Source organism: Dendrobates tinctorius, unplaced genomic scaffold (assembly GCF_039654945.1).
Source record: "Dendrobates tinctorius isolate UK_male_01 unplaced genomic scaffold, ASM3965494v1 ptg000147l, whole genome shotgun sequence".
NCBI lineage: Eukaryota > Metazoa > Chordata > Amphibia > Anura > Dendrobatidae > Dendrobates > Dendrobates tinctorius.
In genome coordinates this window covers 634,200-656,936 of record NW_027361814.1, presented here as the reverse complement: position 1 = coordinate 656,936, position 22,737 = coordinate 634,200, and the positions used below count along the sequence as shown (strand labels likewise).

Genomic DNA, 22,737 nt, shown 5'->3' with positions numbered 1-22,737 from the left:
TTAAAAATGATCCCATATGAGTCATGAATGAATGGTTAAAAAATACACAAGTGTGCACACATCTGATGAGTGTCAGAAATGACATCTCTTTATTCATAGCTGCTTTTAATAGGTTTTCACTCTTCCCCCTTTCGGTGGGTTTCACCCAGGAAGGGGAACGGTAACACCCAGTTGACAAATATTCAGGAAAAAAATAGCAGAGCTCAATACAAAACAAAAGTTATAAGAAAAGATTCTCCAGAATTGATAGCGATTACTAAAACAAATGTGTCAGGAGGGACGATGACAGCTCCTTTTTAATATTTAAAGATTTTCTCTGCTCAAAGAGGTTTTCTCCTCCTCATCATCATCAATAATAGGTAAAATTGCAAAGTGCTGGTAAAAACAAGAAACTTTGCAATTTATCGCATATTAAATATTGTCTTCGTTCTAAAAGATGGAAGGATTTTCAATGTTCTAAGTTTACCGCTCGTTGCCTATTTTACTAGCCACCTCTGCAGTCTATCAGAGGTGGCCGATTGCCTACGGTGCGTACTTGTAAGCGCTTTCCTTTAGAGCTTGTAAGCGCTGCTCTATTGCTGAATCCAGGTCAGCTTTGGTGTCCGTGTGCTCCTCTGATACTCTGCCTGCAGCCTCGGCGTGCGCACAGTTCAGGTCAGTCATTCAGGAGTACACGGCTTCCCCTTCCTACAAGGAGAAAGCTGGAAAATAGGGGAGAGGTGCGCTCCTGAAGATATAAAAAAAAAAAAAAAAAGGATGTTGAGAGCAACTTTTATTTTTGACAAAAAAATCTGATTACGAGCTAAGAAAACTCCTACTCTATGTACTGTCAAGCCTTCTGTAACCTCATTTGCTCTACGTTTCATGCATTATCTCATGCTGTATTATTAATCAGATTTTTTTTTTCCAGATTAGATGGAAAACTATTTTGAGCACCTGAAAAAGCGAAGAAAAACTTTGTCAGGAGGGATTGCCTCCCAATTTATATTCCCATACAGGCAAACAATATAATAATAATAAAAAAAAAAAATCAATAGAATCTTGATGTAACCATCCTAAAATAAAGAAATTAAAAAAAAATGTGGAGGAAGAAATGATGATACTTTAATGTTTCCTGCTCCTTTACTGCCGAGTGTATTTCAAATGGACACCAAGATATTGGTTTACTTATTAAACGCATTATGAACAGTGACATGGGCAATTTATAGCAAATCCGTGTTTTATGGGGGAGATAAGGAAGAACATTCATCTTCATCATGAGCCAAACAAAAAAGCTGCGTTTTGCACGCTGGGGTTGGCGGCATTAAAGCTGGAGTCTAATAAACACATTTACTGTATTTTTTTTATATATATATTTTTTTTCCACAGTCACTCCTGTTAAAAATCGCATTAGCCTGTGTTTCAAGTCATGTCTGATTGCTATAATCATCAATCAAAATATGTTAGAAAAGGTTAAGACAAAACTGCAAAATCCATCTGAAGCCGGCGCAGACATCATTCCGTATGCGTGCAATTTGGGTCCCCAGAAGCATAAAAACCCATTTCTGCTAACAGGCTTTTCATAGAATTTGAAGGGACATTATGGTCAAGTACTCTCCCCCGGCCGGTGCATCGTAGATTGGAATCAAAGCTATTATTCTGCCGTATCAGGGGCTGAGCGGCATTTTAAGTGATTTTAACAAAACTTCCGTGCGTTTTCCGCCGGCGAGCCATCAATCTGAATTACACGCTGAAGGAACGGCTGCTTAAGACGTGTACGCGGTGTTAACACACGGGTGTCCATCAGTTCGCTGCAGCAGCGTGAGGAATACGATGCAGGTGCTGAGTGCTTATTCAAGGGGGTGATGTTCAGCCGTACTGGAAAGCAATGGACCGGAAGCCACACGCAGAGAAAATCCCAGGCGGCGGGTCTCCGGTGATCACTGATTATATTACAGGACTGCAGATTGGAATCTATCGCTGCACATTACGGACCGGCGTTGGATGCCGGACTATTGGTGTCCCGGATCAAGGGAGGTTCCAGATTTATGTAATACTAGCTGAAGAGCCCGGCGCTTCCCAGGCATAGTAAATAACTACGGTTAGTTATAACAAATTATAATGATTATATATATATATATATATATAAAGCTGAGTGTAGAGTCCCGCCCAGTCCGCATAACCACATTCACTATAATATCCCACATCATCCCGTCAGCCAGAGCCACTGGACTACTACCCCTAATATCCCACATCATCCCGTCAGCCAGAGCCACTGGACTACTACCCCTAATATCCCACATCATCCCGTCAACCAGAGCCACCGGACTACTCCCCCTAATATCCCACATCATCCCGTCAGCCAGAGCCACCGGACTACTACCCCTAATATCTGACATCATCCCGTCAGCCAGAGCCACCGGACTACTACCCCTAATATCTGACATCATCCCGTCAGCCAGAGCCACCGGACTACTACCCCTAATATCCCACATCATCCCGTCAGCCAGAGCCACCGGACTACTACCCCTAATATCCCACATCATCCCATCAGCCAGAGCCACTGGACTACTACCCCTAATATCCCACATCATCCCGTCAGCCAGAGCCACCGGACTACTACCCCTAATATCCCACATCATCCCGTCAGCCAGAGCCATCGGACTACTACCTCTAATATCCCACATCATCCCGTCAGCCAGAGCTACCGGACTACTACCCCTAATATCCCACATCATCCCGTCAGCCAGAGCTACCGGACTACTACCCCTAATATCCCACATCATCCCGTCAGCCAGAGCTACCGGACTACTACCCCTAATATCCCACATCATCCCATCAGCCAGAGCCACCGGACTACTACCCCTAATATCCCACATCATCCCATCAGCCAGAGCTACCGGACTACTACCCCTAATATCCCACATCATCCCATCAGCCAGAGCCACCGGACTACTACCCCTAATATCCCACATCATCCCGTCAGCCAGAGCTACCGGACTACTACCCCTAATATCCCACATCATCCCGTCAGCCAGAGCTACCGGACTACTACCCCTAATATCCCACATCATCCCATCAGCCAGAGCCACCGGACTACTACCCCTAATATCCCACATCATCCCGTCAGCCAGAGCTACCGGACTACTACCCCTAATATCCCACATCATCCCATCAGCCAGAGCCACCGGACTACTACCCCTAATATCCCACATCATCCCGTCAGCCAGAGCTACCGGACTACTACCCCTAATATCCCACATCATCCCGTCAGCCAGAGCTACCGGACTACTACCCCTAATATCCCACATCATCCCATCAGCCAGAGCTACCGGACTACTACCCCTAATATCCCACATCATCCCGTCAGCCAGAGCCATCGGACTACTACCTCTAATATCCCACATCATCCCGTCAGCCAGAGCTACCGGACTACTACCCCTAATATCCCACATCATCCCGTCAGCCAGAGCCATCGGACTACTACCTCTAATATCCCACATCATCCCGTCAGCCAGAGCTACCGGACTACTACCCCTAATATCCCACATCATCCCATCAGCCAGAGCCACCGGACTACTACCCTAATATCCCACATCATCCCGTCAGCCAGAGCCACCGGACTACTACCCCTAATATCCCACATCATCCCGTCAGCCAGAGCCACCGGACTACTACCCCTAATATCCCACATCATCCCATCAGCCAGAGCCACCGGACTACTACCCCTAATATCCCACATCATCCCGTCAGCCAGAGCCATCGGACTACTACCTCTAATATCCCACATCATCCCGTCAGCCAGAGCTACCGGACTACTACCCCCAATATCCCACATCATCCCGTCAGCCAGAGCCATCGGACTACTACCTCTAATATCCCACATCATCCCGTCAGCCAGAGCTACCGGACTACTACCCCTAATATCCCACATCATCCCATCAGCCAGAGCCACCGGACTACTACCCCTAATATCCCACATCATCCCGTCAGCCAGAGCCATCGGACTACTACCTCTAATATCCCACATCATCCCGTCAGCCAGAGCTACCGGACTACTACCCCCAATATCCCACATCATCCCGTCAGCCAGAGCCATCGGACTACTACCTCTAATATCCCACATCATCCCGTCAGCCAGAGCTACCGGACTACTACCCCCAATATCCCACATCATCCCGTCAGCCAGAGCCATCGGACTACTACCCCTAATATCCCACATCATCCCGTCAGCCAGAGCCACCGGACTACTACCCCTAATATCCCACATCATCCCATCAGCCAGAGCCACCGGACTACTACCCCTAATATCCCACATCATCCCGTCAGCCAGAGGGGGGTCTGTACCAAAGCACAGAGTGGATTTGCCCTAAATTCCATACCAATGATCCCTTTAAGAGACCCTGGTGTCAGAACCACAGAGCTGAGTGGAACGGTCCTAACTTCCATGACAGGGATCCCTTTAAGAGAGGCCTGGGGTCAAAACCAAAGCGCTGGATGTATTTGCCCTGACTTCCATACCAATGATCCCTTTAAGAAGGAAGATGTGCCTACGGGATGAAGGATGTGTGATGGGTATATGGGCACGGGAGGGGGGATTCATTTCTGTCATGTGCTCTCTGCTCCTTTCAGGGGGGCAGACAATGGCTGGGAGCTTATGTTCCCAGGGATGCTAGATTTCTCCCACCATGTCAGTGTCTGTTGAGGTGTTGTCAAGTGGGAAAACTGATGGTCATAGCAACCAATCACAGATCAGCTTCATTTAACCAGCTCTGGAGAAATGAAAGATGCTTAGTGATTTATTGCAAGGAAAACTGTTGGTCATAGCAACCAATCACAGCTCAGCTTCTTTTGAACAGCTCTGGTGAAATGAAAGATGCTTCGTGATTGGTTTGTGATACACACACACATTCATTTTTATAAATAGAGATTGGCACTTATGTAAATCCTTTCATCCGGTAATACAGAAAATCTGGGAAATCAGTGCACGATAATTCTACAGGACTGCAACTAGTGCAGATCACTAATGTTACATCGCAGGCTGCATCGCGGCACATTCGAATATAGATCCATTTTGCGGTTTCATTCCCATTATCCCCATGACAACACTTACAGCCTTTGCGCTCTGACAGCTAGATATTACCATAGGGACATTCAGCCTCAGGGGTTATGCAGACAATCATAAAAATCAGACGGGCACGATCCGTTGTTTTGACAGATAGCGTTCGTTTCCATGTTATTCAATGAGGCTGTGCACATGCCCAAATCTTTCATCGGACCAAGTGGTCGGAGAAAATAAATAAAATTGCTGTATGCACAATTTGCTTCCAATAGGATTGCACTCGACCATTCAAGTCTATGGGTCCGTTGAATAAAAATCGGACTGCACTTGTACGACATCTGAGTGTGGACCGATTTTCACATACATACTTGAATGGAGAAAGTTTTTGTTTTCCATTCTACACTTTCGAGAAACTCCAACCACACTCCAAACAGCATAATTGGACCAATTATCTCAGATGAGGAAAAAAAACAGTCGTGTGACCCTGGCCTTATAGTAGCCTACTTGGTGGGGAATTCATGATGAGTGGAGTTTTCAAAAGGAACCTGTATTTTTACTTTTGGAAGTGATGTGGCAGTAAAGGTGCTTGCACCCACATAAACAGGATAGTTTTTTTTTTGTAGAGATCCAGTGTATCAGTAATGAGAAATCTAGTGCAGAGGTCATATGCAAATCAGGCTGGAAGTGCACAAGGGTGTGTGTCAACTCTTCCAAGGGTATTGACACACCCCTAGTGCACTTCTAGACTGATTTGCATTTGACTTCTGCACTAGATTTCTCATCTCCAAGATCCCATCCCAATATGTAGTGGGTGTAATAATAATAATAATAATAATAATAATAATAATAATAGCAAATACCTTCAATTAGAAATGTAGTGTAGTTTTTTCTGGTTCGCTATGTCTCTTTCCTCATGTGCAGGAATTGCAGGACCTTAGGCATCCATGGTTACAACCACTGATACAATGACAGCTAGCTGTTAGTGGTCGGAACCTTGGATACCTAAGGTCCTGCAATGTCTGCACATAAGTAAAGAGACACAGCAAATCAGAAGAACTATACTACATTTCTAATTGTAAGTATTTGTTAATATTATTATTATTACACCTAATACATATTGGGACAGGATCTTGGCGATGGGAATCGCATCGCGGAAAAAATAGCAGCATGCTTATTCTTTTGTGCGGAATCACAAAGAATTGCCGCGATTCCGCACCCATAGGAATGCATGAGAATCGCTTACTTCCCGCATGTGGCTATGCCCACCATGCGGGAAGTTAAGCGTCTCATGTGCGGTTGGTACCCACAGTGTGGAGGAGAGGAGACTGTCCTCCAGGCCCTGGGTACCATACCCCTGTAAAAAAAAGAACAAAAAATAAAAAATCGGGGTATATTTACCTTCCGACGTCCCGCGCTGCCATCCCGGGCCACAGCGTTCCCAGTAATGCCTTGCGGCAAGGCCCTGTGATGACGTAGTCTCGCGTGACTCTAACGGTCTCGTGAGATCGCTATAGCAACGCGAGACCAAAGTCATCACAGGTCTCGCAAGGCATTACTGGGAACGCTAAGGCCCGGGATGGCAGCGCGGGACGTCGGAAGGTAAATATACCCCGATTTTTTTATTTTTTTTTACATTCTTTCTTTTACTATTGATGCCGCATAGGCGACCTCAATAGTAAAAACCTAGTCACACTTGTCAAACACTTGTCAATCACTTTCCAAGCGATGCTTCAAATCGCTTGGAAAGTGCTTGAATATCGCACGCGAAAATCGCGGCAAAATCGCGAACATAATCGCGGTAAAAACGCGCGATTTCTGGGAAGGAGTCTGGTTTTCAGTGTCCGGATTTAAACGCTACGTGGGCACATAGCCTTAAACAGATAAAAATCTAAATGTATTGTTATATTGTTTACAGCTCCATTTTTCTGATACAGAGCACCAATTCACCTTCATATCCATAGTTTTAAAAAGATGACATTTATCTACCTGTAGCCACCACTAGGGGGAACCTGATATTTAACTGCATACTGGTTATATACTGAAGTCAGGAATAAAATGGTATGCAGTAAGCTCCTGAGCTCCCCCTAGTGGTGGCTACAGGAAGACTTTTAAACAAAGTTACAACTACTTAATAGGGGTTATCATGGCAGCCTATCACAAGCCACAGCGCTTCCATGGCTGGTTAAAAAACGCAGTCATTGCTTCCAGTCATGGTGGATATATTATGTAAATGATCTGTTAAAGATCTATGGGCTGGACATAAATCTCCCCGAAAATCTGACTCCAGAACTCATTTTAAATGAAATTGGTGTTGCTAGTGTGAGACACGTAGGTCAGGAAAGAAGACGATCAGTAGTTATAAGTCATGATACGCTCCTTTTAATTTGTAATAAGTCCTGGAGGCGGATTCTCAGGGAGATCTACGTCTGGCCCATAGATCTTAAGAACTCATTTACATATTAGAAAAACGTGAAATTCTCTGGAATAAGACATCAGATTGCAGATATCAAGGTATCATTTTATTCAGCTTCCTTTGACCTACATGCCCATATAGACGGATTAATAGGGTTGATCTTTCTGACAGATTCCCTATAAGTTGCGGCCACCACCATCAGGGGCTTATCTACAGGATTCAGTAATTCTGCAGATAAGCCCCCGATGAAACCTGAAAGATAAGAAAAACATGGATTTTTGTGATAACTCACCGTAAAATCCTTTTCTCCGAGACGCTCATTGGGGGGACACAGATACACAGATTTTACGGTGAGTTATCACAAAAATCCATGTTTCTCCTTCGCCTCATTGGGGGACACAGATACTGTGGGTCGTCCTAAAGCATTCCCTGGGTGGGAGACTGACTCACCGATCCAAGCTACATGCACCTTTTGTTTAAAGGTGCGCCACTGCTGCTTGGAGAATCCCTCTACCTAGGCTCGCATCCACCGAGGCCTGAGTATGGATATTATAATGTTTGGGAAATGTGTGCAGGCTGGACCAGGTTGCTGCCTTGCAAACCTGTTCCATCGAAGCCTGGTGCCGAAGCACCCAAGAGGCGCCCACTGCCTGAGTACAGTGCGCTCTGATCCCTGCTGGAATCGGCGTGCCTCTAATGCGGTAGGACTCCTGAATAGTCAAACAAATCCATCTGGCTATGGTCGATTTTGAGGCAGCGAGTCCCTTCCTGCGTCCTTTGGGGAGCACGAACAGCATGTCCGTCTGACGAAAGGGTGCCGTCCTCGACACGTACCTCCGGAGGGCTCTTACCAGGTCTAACATGTGAAGAGCCTTTTCCACACGGTGCACCGGTGCTGGACAAAATTAAGGCAAGACAACATCCTCATTAATGTGAAATGAGGACACGACTTTCGGCAGAAAAGGAGGGGCAGGTCTGAGCACCACCTTATCCTTACGGAAAGTGAGGAACGGGGCTTGGCAGGATAGGGCTGCCAGTTCTGAAACCCGCCTGATAGAAGTGATGGCCACCAGGAACACCACTTTCCAGGAAAGGTACCTCAAGGAGATATCCTGTAACGGTTCAAATGGAGCTTCCTGGAGAACACTTAGGACCAGGTTAAGGTCCCAAGCGTCCATAGGCGCCTTATAGGGAGGTACGAAGTGGGAGGCTCCCTGGATGAAAGTCTTCACCTGCAGATTGGTAGCAATTCTGCGCTGGAACAGGACTGATAAGGCCGATATTTGTCTCCTGAGGGAACTAGGGGCTAAGCCCGAGTCTAGGCCCGACTGGAGAAAAGTCAAGATGTTGGGGATCGAGAATCTCAGCGGAGAAACACTGCGGCCTCGACACCAAGCAAAGAACACCTTCCAAGTGTGGTGGTAAATTTGTGCTGAAGCAGGCTTCCGGGCGCTAATCATTGAAGCGACCACCTTGCTCCCGAACCCTGCCTGGGTTAGAATCCAAGATTCAACGGCCATGCCATCAAACACAGGGCCCCTGAGTTCGGGTGGCAAATCGGCCCTTGAGAAAGAAGATCTAGGCGCTCTGGCAGGCGCCAAGGAACGTCGGCGAGAAGCTGCATTAGATCTGTGTACCACGCTCGACAGGGCCAGTCTGGGGCCAGCAGAATCGCCGGGACCCCTTCCGTCTTGATCTTCTTGATGACCCTCGGAAGTAGTGGCAGCGGGGGAAATAGATATGGGAGGCAAAACTGGTTCCATGGCAGAACCAACGCATCCACAGCGATTGCCTGCGGGTCCCTGGCCCGAGCAACATATGTGGGCACCTTGGCGTTCACTCTGGACGCCATCAGGTCCACATCCGGAGATCCCCACAGCTGACAAATCTGCCAGAAGACTCCGGGATGTAGAGACCACTCTCCGGACGCAAGACCCTGCCGGCTGAGAAAGTCTGCCGCCCAATTTTCCACGCCCGAGATGTGGACAGCCGAAATCACCGTGTGGTTTGCTTCGGCCCACTGCAGAATATGCCCCACCTCGCACATGGTTGCTCTGCTGCGGGTGACCCCTTGGTGATTTATGTAAGCCACCGCCGTGGCGTTGTCCTATTGAATCCGGATGGGGCGGCCTGCTAGAGAGTGATAAAACTTTTGCAGAGCCAGCCGAATTGCTCGTATCTCCAATAAGTTGATCGGGAGGCGTGCCTCCTGTGGCGACCACCGTCCCTGGGTCATGTGTTGGCGAAACACCGCTCCCCAGCCGAGGAGACTGGCGTCGGTTGTTATCACCAACCAATGGTCTGGGGAGAAAGGTTTCACCTGGGTCAGAGAGGAACTGGTTAACCACCATCCGAGCAACTGCCTGACTTGAAAGGACAGTCGGCACTGCCGATCGAGCGTGAAGGGATTCTTGTCCCAAGCTGACAAAAGGGCGTGCTGCAGGGGGTGAAGGGTACCGCTTCCATTGCTGCCACCATTTTCCATAGACTCCTCATCCCGGATCGGATGGTATGAGGGACTGGTTGCCGAAGTGTCCGGACTCCCTGCCGGAGCGCTCGCACCTTTTCCTGAGGGAGAATTACCATCCCTCGGCGAGTGTCGAGAACCATTCCTAGGAAGGAGATCTTTTGAGCTGGCACAAGGGATGACTTCTTCGCATTGACCAACCACCCTAAGCGGGCAAGAGTATCTAGCGTGATGTTGACATTTTCCTCGCATGCCCGTATTGAAGGGCCTTTGACCAAGAGGTCGTCCAGATAAGGCAAGACGACTATGCCTCGAGAATGCAGTATGGCCATGACAACTGCCATAACCTTTGTGAACACTCTGGGGGCTGTGGCTAGCCCGAAGGGTAGTGCTACAAACTGAAAATGTAGATCGCTGATGGCGAAGCGTAGAAACCTCTGATGAGGAAAAATGGGAATATGCAGATATGCATCCTGGATACCTATTGAGGCCAAGTATTCTCCCTGCTCCATGGCCGATATGACTGACCAGAGAGACTCCATCCGGAAATGTCTGATCCTGATGAATTTGTTCAGAAGTTTCAGGTCCAAAACAGGCCTGACAGACCCATCCTTTTTGGGAACCGCAAAAAGGTTGGAATAGAACCCCTCATTTTTTTCGTGTTCCGGAACTGGAACAATGACTCCGTTGTGCTGGAGCGATTTGATGGCTCCCAATAGAGCCCTTGCCTGGGCATCCACTCTGGGAAGCCGGGAAAGAAAAAACCGTCTTGGCGGGTATCTGACAAATTCTATTTTGTAACCAGAGGCCACCAATTCCTTTACCCATGCGTCGTGAGCGACATTGGCCCCGATGTGGAAAAACTAGAGTAGGCGGCCGGTCACCTTGCCGGTCGAGTCATTTGGCCGACGATCTTTGGGATCTGGATCCCCTCGATCTGGGCTGCTGAGTACGCAATCTCCCCAATGGGTTGGCTCTATATGAGACCTGCCACTCCCTATCCTGGTTGGGGAGGCCTGAGGCGGCGGAATTGGCCGCTGCAGTCCACCCGGTGTTGCGAAAGGCACGAAAACGTGCCTGAAACAGGTGACAAAAAGGCGGTTTGACCCTTTGTTGAGGGAGAAACCCGCTCCTTCCTCCTGTGGAGTTGGAGATAAGTTGATCCAACTTCTCCCCAAATAGGCGGCCGCACTGATAAGGCAGGGAAGTCAAGGTCTTCTTACAAGAAGAATCGGCTCGCCATGTCCTTAACCATAGGGCTCTTCTGATCGAAATTACATTAGCGGCAGCAAGTGCAGAGCAATTGGCCGCATCCACAGACGCATTGATTACATAGTCTCCAGCCATCGCTGTTATGATTGAGTCACCGTAGGAGGCAAAAACAGAAATACAAGCTAAGTCCAGAAAACCAGAGAAGTTGGCAACTATCAGATTGCAGACCCCTGAACCTATCAACACAACTAGCAGTAGCCGTGGGGGGTTCCTATGATGCCCTAGACCCCTCGATCACGGCCGGAGAATTAACTAGGCCTAAAGAAAGAAAGGGGAAATCTAAACTGCCCCAGAGCAGACCCCAAAGCAATAGGCAGCCCCCAACATATAATGACTGTGAAGCAAGATGAAAACACTAACACAGACAGAAAGATAGACTGAGCAAAGACAGGGCCCAAAACTACCTAGATAGGAAAGGACAGGAAGGCTGCTGTCTGCAATCTGCCAAAACCCTATCAAAGACATAAGCCAACAAGCTGATATGAAAAAGGCCCTGAAGCAGCAAGGCTTCAAAAATTAAAGCAGCACTCAGGTATTTTCAGAAGACAAAGCTAAAGGAATTCAGCACACCCCAGCAGGGAATGGCAGAAATCCAGACAAACAAAGCAAAACAAAGTCAAGCACCAATGCAAAAGGCCGAACAGCAAACTTAGCTTTAGAGGAGCAGGAATTCAGACTGGTCTTCAAGGATCCCACAGAGAAATCACCCGCAGGGCAGAAGGGCGTCGGCAGCCTTATATCCAGTCAGTAACTCCACTCAGCCAGTCATCATCATCAGCCTCAGGTGTTTGATAAACAGGCTCACTACCTTTCTTTACCAGAAGAGGGAGTTCCTCGGGCCTCAGTAATGAAGGGGAAAATGAACTCACAACACATCGCCATCTGACCTGCGACCTCCGAAATCTCTGCAGGTAGATCCTGCTCCTGCGCGACCTTGTTTAATGTTTCTGACCATGATATCATAGCCTTGGCTACCCAAGTTGCTGTGAATGAGGAAGCGAGCGCTGACCCTGACGCCTCATATACTGAGCGAGCTAAGCTCTCTATAAGGCGATCCGTGGGATCCTTAATTGAGGAAACACTAGGGACGGACAGCAGGGTCTTAGTGGCTAGGCGCGAAACCGAAGGATCCACCATCAGGGATTCCATCCATCTTTTACGGAGGTCTAGGGCAAACGGATACCTTGTTTCGAGTGCCTTTTGACCTGAGAAACGCCTGTCTGGACATTCTCTGTGCCGCTGCACTATGTCCTCAAACTACGGGTGAGAGGAAAAAATTCTGTGCGGGCGCTTCACTCGCTTAACCCCTTCACCCCCAAGGGTGGTTTGCACGTTCATGACCGGGCCAATTTTTACAATTCTGACCACTGTACCTTTATGAGGTCATAACTCTGGAACGCTTCCATGAATCCCGGTGATTCTGACATTGTTTTCTCGTGACATATTGTACTTCATGTTAGTGGTAAAATTTCATTCAAATAACTTGCGTTTATTTGTGAGAAAAACGGAAATTTGGTGAAAATTTTGAAAATTTCGCAATTTTCCAACTTTGAATTTTTATGCCCTTAAATCACAGAGATACGGCACACAAAAAACTTGATAACTAACATTTCCCACATGTTTACTTTACATCAGCACAATTTTGGAACCAAAATTTTTTTTTGTTAGGAAGTTATAAGGGTTAAAAGTTGACCAGCGATTTCTCATTTTTACAACACCATTTTATTTTTAGGACCACATCACATTTGAAGCCACTTTGAGGGGTCTATATGATAGAAAATACCCAAAAGTGAAACCATTCTAAAAACTGCACCCCTTAAGGTGCTCAAAACCACATTCAAGAAGTTTATTAACCCTTTAGGTGCGTCACAGGAATTTTTTTGAATATTTAAAAAAAAAATGAACATCTAACTTTTTTTCATAAAAAAAATACTTCAGGTTCAATTTTTTTTATTTTACCAAGGGTAACAGGAGAAATTGGACTGCAAAAGTTATTGTGCAATTTGTCCTGAGTACGCAGATACCTGATATGTGGGGGGGGGGGGGGGAACGACTGTTTCGGCACATGGCAGAGCTCAGAATGGAAGGAGCGCCGTTTGACTCTTTCAATGCAAAATTGGCTGGAATTCAGATTGGACGCCATGTCAGGTTTGGAGAGTCCCTGATGTACCTAAACAGTGGAAACCCCCTACAAGTGACCCCATTTTGGAAACTAGACCCCCCAAGGAACTTATCTAGATGTGTGGTGAGAACTTTGAACCCCCATGGGCTTCACAGAAGTTTATAACATAAAGCCATACAATTAAAAAATCATATTTTTTCCACAAAAATGATCTTTTCACCCTCAATTCTTATTTTTCCAAGGGTAACAGGACCCTAAAAGTTATTGTGCAATTTGTCCTGAGTACGCTGATACCCCACATGTGGGGGTAACCCACTATTTGGGCGCATGGCAGAGCTCGGAAGGGAAGCAGCGCCATTTGACGTTTTTGGCTGGAATTGAGATCGGACACCATGTCGCGTTTGGAAAACTCCTGATGTACCAAAACAGTAGAAACCCCCCACAAATGACACCATTTTGGAAACTAGACCCCCTAAGGAACTTATCTAGATGTGTGGTGAGCACTTTGACCCCCCCAGTGCTTCACAGAAGTTTATAAAGCCCGGGCGTGAAAATAAAAAATTCGTATTTTTTCCACAAACATGATCTTTTAGTCACCATTTTTTTATTTTCCCAAGGGTACCAGGAGAAATTGGACCCCAAAAGTTGTTGTCCAATTTGTCCTGAGTATGCTGATACCCCATATGTGGGAGAAAACTACTGTATGGGCACACGTCGGGGCTCGGAAGGGAAGTAGTGACGTTTTGGAATGCAGACTTTGATGGAATGGTCTGCGGGTGTCATGTTGCCTTTGGAGAGCCCCTAATGTACCTAAACAGTGGAAACCCCCCACAAATGACCCCATTTTGAAAACTAGACCCACTAAGGAACTTATCTAGATGTGAGGTGAGCACTTTGAACCCCCAAGGGCTTCACAGAAGTTTATAATGCCCGGGCATGAAAATAAAAAAAATCGTATTTTTTCCAGAAACATGATCAATTAGTCCCCAATTTTTTCATTTTCCCAAGGGTAACAGGAGAAATTGGACCCCCAAAAGTTGTTGTCCAATTTGGCCTGAGTACGCTGACACCCCATATGTGGGAGAAAACTACTGTATGGACACACGTCGGGGCTCGGAAGGGAAGCAGTGACGTTTTGGAATGCAGACTTTGATGGAATGGTCTGCGGGTGTCATGTGCGTTTGGAGAGCCCCTGATGTACCTAAACTATTGAAACTCTCCACAAGTGACCCCATTTTGGACACTAGACCCCCCACGGAACTTATCTAGATGTGTGGTGAGCACTTTGAACCCCCAAGTGCTTCACAAAAGTTTATAACACTCGGACGTGAAAATAAAAAAATCATTTTTTTCCACAAAAATGATATTTTTGCCCCCAATTTTTTATTTTCCTAAGGGTAACAGGAGAAATTGGACCCCAAAAATTGTTTTTCAATTTGTCCTGAGTAGGCTGATACCCTACATGTGGCGGTAAAACACTGGTTGGGCGCATGGCAGAGCTTGGAAGGGAAGGAGCACCATTTGACTTTTTCAACTCAGAATTGGCTGGAATTGAGATCAGACGCCATGTTGCATTTGGAGAGCCCCTGATGTGCCCAAACAGTGGAAACCCCCAATTCTAACTCCAACCCGAACCCCAACACGCCCATAACCCTAGCCCTAACCCTACCCTAACCCTACCCCAACACACCCCTAGTCCTAACCCTAGCCCTAATGGAAAAATGGAAATAAATACATTTTTTTAGTTTTATTATTTTTCCCTAACTAAGGGGGTGATAACGGGGGGTTTGATTTACTATTTATGGCGGTTTTTAGATTTGGCAGCTGTCGCACGCTAAAAGACGCTTTTTATTGTAAAAATAGTTTTTGCATCACCACATATTAAGAGCTATAATTTTTCCGTATTTTGACCCACCGAGTCATGTGAGGTCTTATTTTTTGCGGAACGAGTTGACGTTTTTATTGGTACCATTTTCGGGCACGTGACATTTTTTGATCGCTTTTTATTCCGATTTTTGGGACGCAGAATGAACAAAAACCAGCGTTTCATGAATTTCTTTTGGGGGGGGGGGTGCGTTTACACCGTTCCGCGTGCGGTATAATTGATAAAGCAGTTTTATTCTTCGGGTCAGTACGGTTACAGCGATACCTCATTTAGGTCGTTTTTTTATGTTTTTGTCGGTTTTATGCAATGAAAACTATTTTATATAAAAAATAATTATTTTTGCATCGCTTTATTCTGCGAGCTATAACTGTTTTACTTTTTCGCTGATGATGCTGTGTGGCGGCTCGTTTTTTGCGGGACAAGATGACGTTTTCAGCGGTACCATGGATATTTATATGCGTCTTTTTGATCGCGCGTTATTACACTTTTTGTTTGGCAGTATGATAATAAATCATTATTTTTTGCTTCGTTTTTTATTTTTATTTTTTAAGGGGTTGGCTAAAGGGGTTAACTAATGGGACAGTTTTATAGGGCGGGTCGCTACGGACGCGGCGATACCTAATATGTGTACTTTTATTGGGTTTTTTTTTATTATTTCCAAAAAATGGATTTATTGGGGGAATATTTTTTTTTTTTTCTAATTTATTTGGCGATTTTTTTTTAAATTATTTTTACACTTTTTTTTATTTTTTTTTTTTTACTTTATTAAATAGTCCCAGGTGGGACATCACTGTCCTGTGACAGATCGCTGATCTGTCACATCACAGATCACTGTGACAGATCAGCGATCTGACACAGGCACTGCAGAAGGCTTCCTCATGCCTGCGCTTTGCAGGCACTGAGGAAGCCAGCTACCTGCAGGCCCCCGTCGCCATCTTGGATTCGGGGGCCTGGAGGAAAGGAGTCCCCTGCAGCAGCGCTGCACATTGCGCTGCTGTGGGGGGCTCAGGGAAGCACGGAGGGAGCCCCCTCCCTGCCGATGCTTCCCTTTAACTCCCGGTACACCGCGATCATGTTTGATCGCGGTTTGCAAGGGGTTAACGTGTCGGGGGCGGTCCGTGACCGCCCCTGACACATTGTGCCGGGTGTCAGCTGTGATAATCAGCTGACACCCGGCCGCGATCAGCGGCGCTCACCACGTGGGCGCCACTGATCGCACCGATGTACTATCCCGTCCATGGGCATAGGGGCCCAGGTCCCATGGACGGGATAGTACGTCAGATGGCAGAAAGGGGTTAAATGCCACTTTATGCCCCGTAGCCGCTGCGGGATCATCCTCAATCCCCAGGGTCTGATTGACGGCTTCTATGAGGCTGTCCACTGTTTCACGTGACCCTGGAGTGTCCAGGTCAAGGGGCTCGTCTGGGTCGCAAATCCGCCTTGCAGCACCGCAGTCTAAGCATTGGTGGAGCAGTGGGGGCCGCACGGACTAGTCTTGTGCCTCTGTACAGCCCATGGTTTCAATACCTAGAGGTGTTAAGGGCTAAGTCCGGCATCAAGTCCCACGTCACGGGAGAGGATACGTGGAGGCGACACTCGCACGTGCTCGCCTGTTGTTGGTTTGGGGAAATTGGACCCTTTCAATAGGATCCGTTGCCCCTGTCTAATCTTCATGGGAAATAAGAAAAAAAGTCTGGAGAAAAAAGCCAGACGTGTGCCTCCATGGACACTAAGCAAAAAACTGATTTCCGCCCGCAATAGGGGTGAGGGTGTATACGGCGGAGGAGCTAACCTCTTTTCTTTCCACTTAGTGTCAGCATCCTAGCGGCAGAAGCATACACCCACAGTATCTGTGTCCCCCAATGAGGCGAAGGAGAAACACGTTAGATTATACTCACTGGGGGCGGAGTCGGGGCGGAGGGTGTCGCGGTCCAGTCCGGCGCCTCCCATCTTCATACGATGACGTCCTCCTTCTGTCTTCTCCCTCGGCTCCTCCGCAGGCGTACTTTCTCTGCCCTGTTGAGGGCAGAGTAAAGTACTGCAGTGCACAGGTGCCAGGAAAGGTCAGAGAGGTCCAGCGCCTGCGCACTGCAGTACTTCACTCTGCCCTCAACAGGGTAGGTAAAATACGCCTGCGCAGGAGCCGAGGGAGAAGTAAGGAGGAGGACGGCATCGTATGAAAATGGGAGGCGCCGGACTGGACGCCAGGGTGAATATAATCTAACTCGTTTTTCTTCTCTTTCAGGTTACATCGGTGGCTTAACTACAGCATTACAGAATGCTGTAGATAAGCCCCTGATGGCAGTGGCCGCAGCTTATAGGACAAAAATGGGGTGACAGATTCCCTTTAATGGTGACATTAAACGTTTAAAATGGTTAATGCCAGCCACCATTATCGTTCATGTTTACAGTGAATCTCTTCTTTCCATTATTACATTTTAAATCTTTGGCCAAATAATCTTAGTCGGTAATTATTTATCGACTATAGCCGCTTAAAAGATTTATCAAAGTATATAATCCCTTATACCCGTCTGTTTGATATCGGATACACATGTGAAACGTTTAATGCATGGCACTGCGCACCGCTAGGAAAACACTGGATCTTCATAAAAGTAATCACCTCTTGATGCCGAGATAAAGGAGCCGTTTCATACCTTAATTAAAATGACTGGAGCTGCAATCAAAATATCAATCAGTTTGGTTTATATAATTCTAATGACCGAACCCCCGGCACAGCTGAGTCCCTCCCGAGACCGCACAAACCAACTCACTGACACACAAACACGGATCTAACGTCTGACAGATGTCAGCGCCTGGGAGCAGGATTTTTATCTACTGTGCTTTTATTTGGAAAATATGTTTTAGGCAAAAGTGCAGTATGGTACATAATTGACTAACGCAAAGAAATCTGTTCTGCTTGATTAGGAATCATGACCTATTTTAGACCGTGTTGCATGGAAACTTCTTACCTGGACTCTCAGCATCTGATAGTAGAAAAAAGTCAGGACTCATTCGATTTACATTTAAAGGGATTCTGTCACCAGATTTTTGCTACCCTATCTGAGAGCAGCACGATGTCGGCGCAGAGACCCTGATTCCAGCGATGTGTCACTTACTGGTCTGCTTGCTGCAGATTGGATAAAAGACTGTTTTATTTGCTGCAGATCGGTCAGTTATCAGAATACCGAGCCCTGTATAACTCTGCCACCACCCCTGATTGACAGCTTTCTGTGTGCACTGTGCATAGGCAGAAGGCTGCCAATCAGTGGTGGGGACGAGGTTACACAAAGCTCATGGCTATGGAAGACCACATGGCAGACGTTTACTATTCTTCTAGTGAATCTCCTGCTGATAAAAGTGATTTTATTAAAACTATAGCAAGCAGCCCAGTAAGTGACACATTGGTGGAGTTAGGGTCTCTGCCTCTACATTATGCTGTTCTCATGTAAGATGGGAAATACCTGGTGACAAATTCACTTGAAACTGCACCCATGATGGTGTTTTTGAAGATGGTGAAGGGATAGGGAGGTATAGGCAATTAGTTTACTACATATTCGTTGTTGTAATCAAGGGATTTGTGTTATTGTAAGTTAACAAGGACTTTCTTGCTGAGGATTTTAAAGTGAATCCGCTCCAAAATCCACATTAAAAATGTTATTCCTATCAAAGAAAATCCTCCTTGCTTCTCATATGACAAGTTTATATACGTGCTTGAAATACAGGGTCTGGGACTTTTAATTTCTGCATGCACCTAACAAATTAGATTGCTGTAATCACCAGAATGGATCAGATCTACACCCAAATTTCCCCAGCAGTCTCTGTACTGTAATTGTAAGGTGCTACAGTGTACTATTTCTCTAAAGTAGATCTATCTACCGTTGTGGCCAAAAGTATTGCCCCCCCTGCAATTCTGTCAGATAATATTCAGTTTCTTCCTGAAAATGATTGCAAACACAAATTCTTTGGTATTATCTTCATTTAATTTGTCTTAAATTAAAAAAACACAAAAGAGAATGAAGCAAAAAGCAAAACATTGATCATTTCACACAAAACTCCAAAAATGGACCAGACAAAAGTATTGGCACCCTCAGCCTAATACTTGGTTGTACAACCTTTAGCCAAAATAACTGCGACCAACCGCTTCCGGTAACCATCAATGAGTTTCTTACAATGCTCTGCTGGAATTTTAGACCATTCTTCTTTGGTAAACTGTTCCAGGTCCCTGATATTTGAAGGGTGCCTTCTCCAAACTGCCATTTTTAGATCTCTCCACAGGTGTTGTATGGGATTCAGGTCTGGACTCATTGCTGGCCACCTTAGAAGTCTCCAGTGCTTTCTCTCAAACTATTTTCTAGTGCTTTTTGAAGTGTGTTTTGGGTCATTGTCCTGCTGGAAGACCCATGACCTCTGAGGGAGACCCAGCTTTCTCACACTGGGCCCTACATTATGCTGCAAAATTTGTTGGTAGTCTTCAGACTTCATAATGCCATGCACACGGTCAAGCAGTCCACTGCCAGAGGCAGCAAAGCAACCCCAAAACATCAGGGAACCTCCGCCATGTTTGACTGTAGGGACCGAGTTCTTTTCTTTGAATGCCTCTTTTTTCTCCTGTAAACTCTATGTTGATGCCTTTGCCGAAAAAGCTCTATTTTTGTCTCATCTGACCAGAGAACATTCTTCCAAAACGTTTTAGCCTTTTTCAGGTAAGTTTTGGCAAACTCCAGCCTGGCTTTGTTATGTCTCGGGGTAAGAAGTGGGGTCTTCCTGGGTCTCCTACCATACAGTCTCTTTTCATTCAAACGCCGACGGATAGTACGGGTTGACACTGTTGTACCCTCGGACTGCAGGGCAGCTTGAACTTGTTTGGAAGTTAGTCGAGGTTCTTTAATCAACATCCACACAATCTTGCGCTGAAATCTCTTGTCAATTTTTCTTTTCCGTCCACATCTAGGGAGGTTAGCCACAGTGCCATGGGCTTTAAACTTCTTGATGACACTGCGCACGGTAGACACAGGAACATTCAGGTCTTTGGAGATGGACTTGTAGCCTTGAGATTGCTCATGCTTCCTCACAATTTGGTTTCTCAAGTCCTCAGACAGTTCTTTGGTCTTCTTTCTTTTCTCCATGCTCAATGTGGTACACACAAGGACACAGGACAGAGGTTGAGTCAACTTTAATCCATGTCAACTGGCTGCAAGTGTGATTTAGTTATTGCCAACACCTGTTAGGTGCCACAGGTAAGTTACAGGTGTTGTTAATTACACAAATTAGAGAAGCATCACATGACTTTTCGAACAGTGCCAATACTTTTGTCCACCCTCTTTTTTATGTTTGGTGTGGAATTATATCCAATTTGGCTTTAGGACAATTCTTTTTGTGTTTTTTCATTTAAGACAAATTAAATGAAGATAATAATACCAAAGAATTTGTGTTTGCAATAATTTTCAGGAAGAAACTGAGTATTACCTGACAGAATTGAAGGGGTGTCAATACTTTTGGCCACAACTGTATGTAAGGTCTGCACATAATGCGGACAGGTCCACTCTACTACTGACCAAGACAGCATTGTGTAATGACAGATATGCCTTACGAGAACTTGACATTAAAGAGGACCTTTCACCATTTTTTTCAAGTTGATCACACAATGTAATAGTGGCTCTAATGTTGCACATCTCCATTACGAGATTTTAGCAAAGTATTTGGCACTTAATCAGTTAATTTTAGTTAAGTCCAAGTGGGCATTATCAGAAAGTTTTCACTGGGGGTGTGAACTTTGTCACCTATGACTTTTCCCAATCATAAGCAGGCAGCAACACTCAGGGAGAAGAAAATCATCCCCCCACCATAGCTTAAAACAGGCTAATCCTGGGTGAGGCATCTATTAACAGACTTATCTCACTGCAAGAGGTATTACAAATTGGGAGGAAGCAGCGGTACTGCTGAGCTGGCAGCTCTGAGAAGAAAGTTGACAGAAGTGTTTATAATGTGACATAGTCTAATTCAGCTGTACTGCCCTCTCCCCCACACACTAACTGGAAAGAGAAGAAATCTCAAAAGTGTCCGTAATGACACTTGGGTCTGCTGTGCTCTGAGCAACTTATAGTCACTCTTTCAGTTACATCAAGCTGTTTATCATTAAATATCTCACACAGGAGTAGCCTGTTCTAGGCTATGGTGGGACGTGTTCTTCTTTTCGCTGAGTGTTGCTGTCTATTTATGATTGGTCTACATTATACATGGAGAAGTATATGCTTCCAGTGAAAATTCTCTGATATTGCCCACTTAGGCTTACAAAAGATTAACTTATTGGGTGCCAAATACTTTTATTGCCAATATATCTGCAATGGAGAAGAAAATACAAAAAAAAAAATACTGCAGCCACATACGGTGGTATGTCCAGTTCAACATGAAAAATTTGGTGAAAGCTCCTCTCAAAATCAAGAGCATGTATATAAGGCAAAGTTCACTTTCAGGTTGAGTACTTTGTTGATTTACAACCTCTTATTAGTTGGCTTACTTAGTGCTAAAAATGTCAACATTCAACATTTTGGCACACGGTACAGGATGTTAAGACATGCCCCTTGTTAGGCGTCGGATTTCTGCGTTTACTCCGCAGGGATCCAGACCCTCACATTCTGCAGTCTCCTGCTGTTTATCTACTGCAGAGGAGATTGCCTTTCAGCAAATCTCTCCTGAGGCTAAGTCCTTCTGTCCTCCTACTGAGCATGCTCATGGGACGATCTCCCATTGGCGATCGGGAGTCATGTGCTCAGGTCCCGCTCCAGATCTCATTGGTCCATCTCAGAGATCTGGAGGCTTGCGGAAGGTCCCGGCTGCTATAAAAGGTGCGCATGGCTGTTCCGCCATGCGCTAGTATAGACTTACTTGCTGCTGTGTGTATGAGGACGGATGTATGATTCTGGTGAATGACTAATTATAAAACCCTTTCCCTCTGATATTACGTATGTGGTTAGGGACTGAGTTAGAATCTGCGCCAGCGCTCCTCTGCCGCAACATCCACAGCTGCTAGCATCCGACATTGCGCTTGCGTCATAGCTTTGTTGTTTAGCAGCAGTGTCCACGCCGCGCTGCAGTAGCAGCTCTCCTTAGTGTCCGCAGCTGCGACGCCGCACACACAGTAGGTCTAGACGGACGTAGTGCCGCCGTCTTGGGCAACTCCTGTGACCAGATACGGTGTGTGTATTTATAATGAGTACTGTGACCTCAACAGGCTCAGTCTGTGTATTTGTATTTATTTGGCATCTCTGTGATTTATCAGCGATTGCTCTGCGCACCTGGGTGACGTTTAACCCTGTGCGCATTACCACCATATTGCTCCTGCCATCACTTAGCAGCGGTTATATCACCTACTGCACGGTGGACCCCGAGCGGCGAACGCACTTTATTATTATTTTTATTTAGTGTGTTCCGCCGTTCCTAACACCCCTTTTCTATTTAGCCACACTCTTTTTCAGAAAAAAAACACTTTGCCAGACAAGGCACAAAAAGTGCCTAAAAGACATCTGTGATGCAAGTC

The 22,737-nt window shown here is 46.0% G+C and overlaps 1 protein-coding gene across 1 annotated transcript in view; it reads right to left on the bottom strand.

Moving 5' to 3' along the window:
• DOCK1 (dedicator of cytokinesis 1) overlaps positions 1-22,737 on the bottom strand; it is a 495,500-nt gene that overhangs the window by 138,381 nt on the left and 334,382 nt on the right. The window lies entirely within an intron of this gene.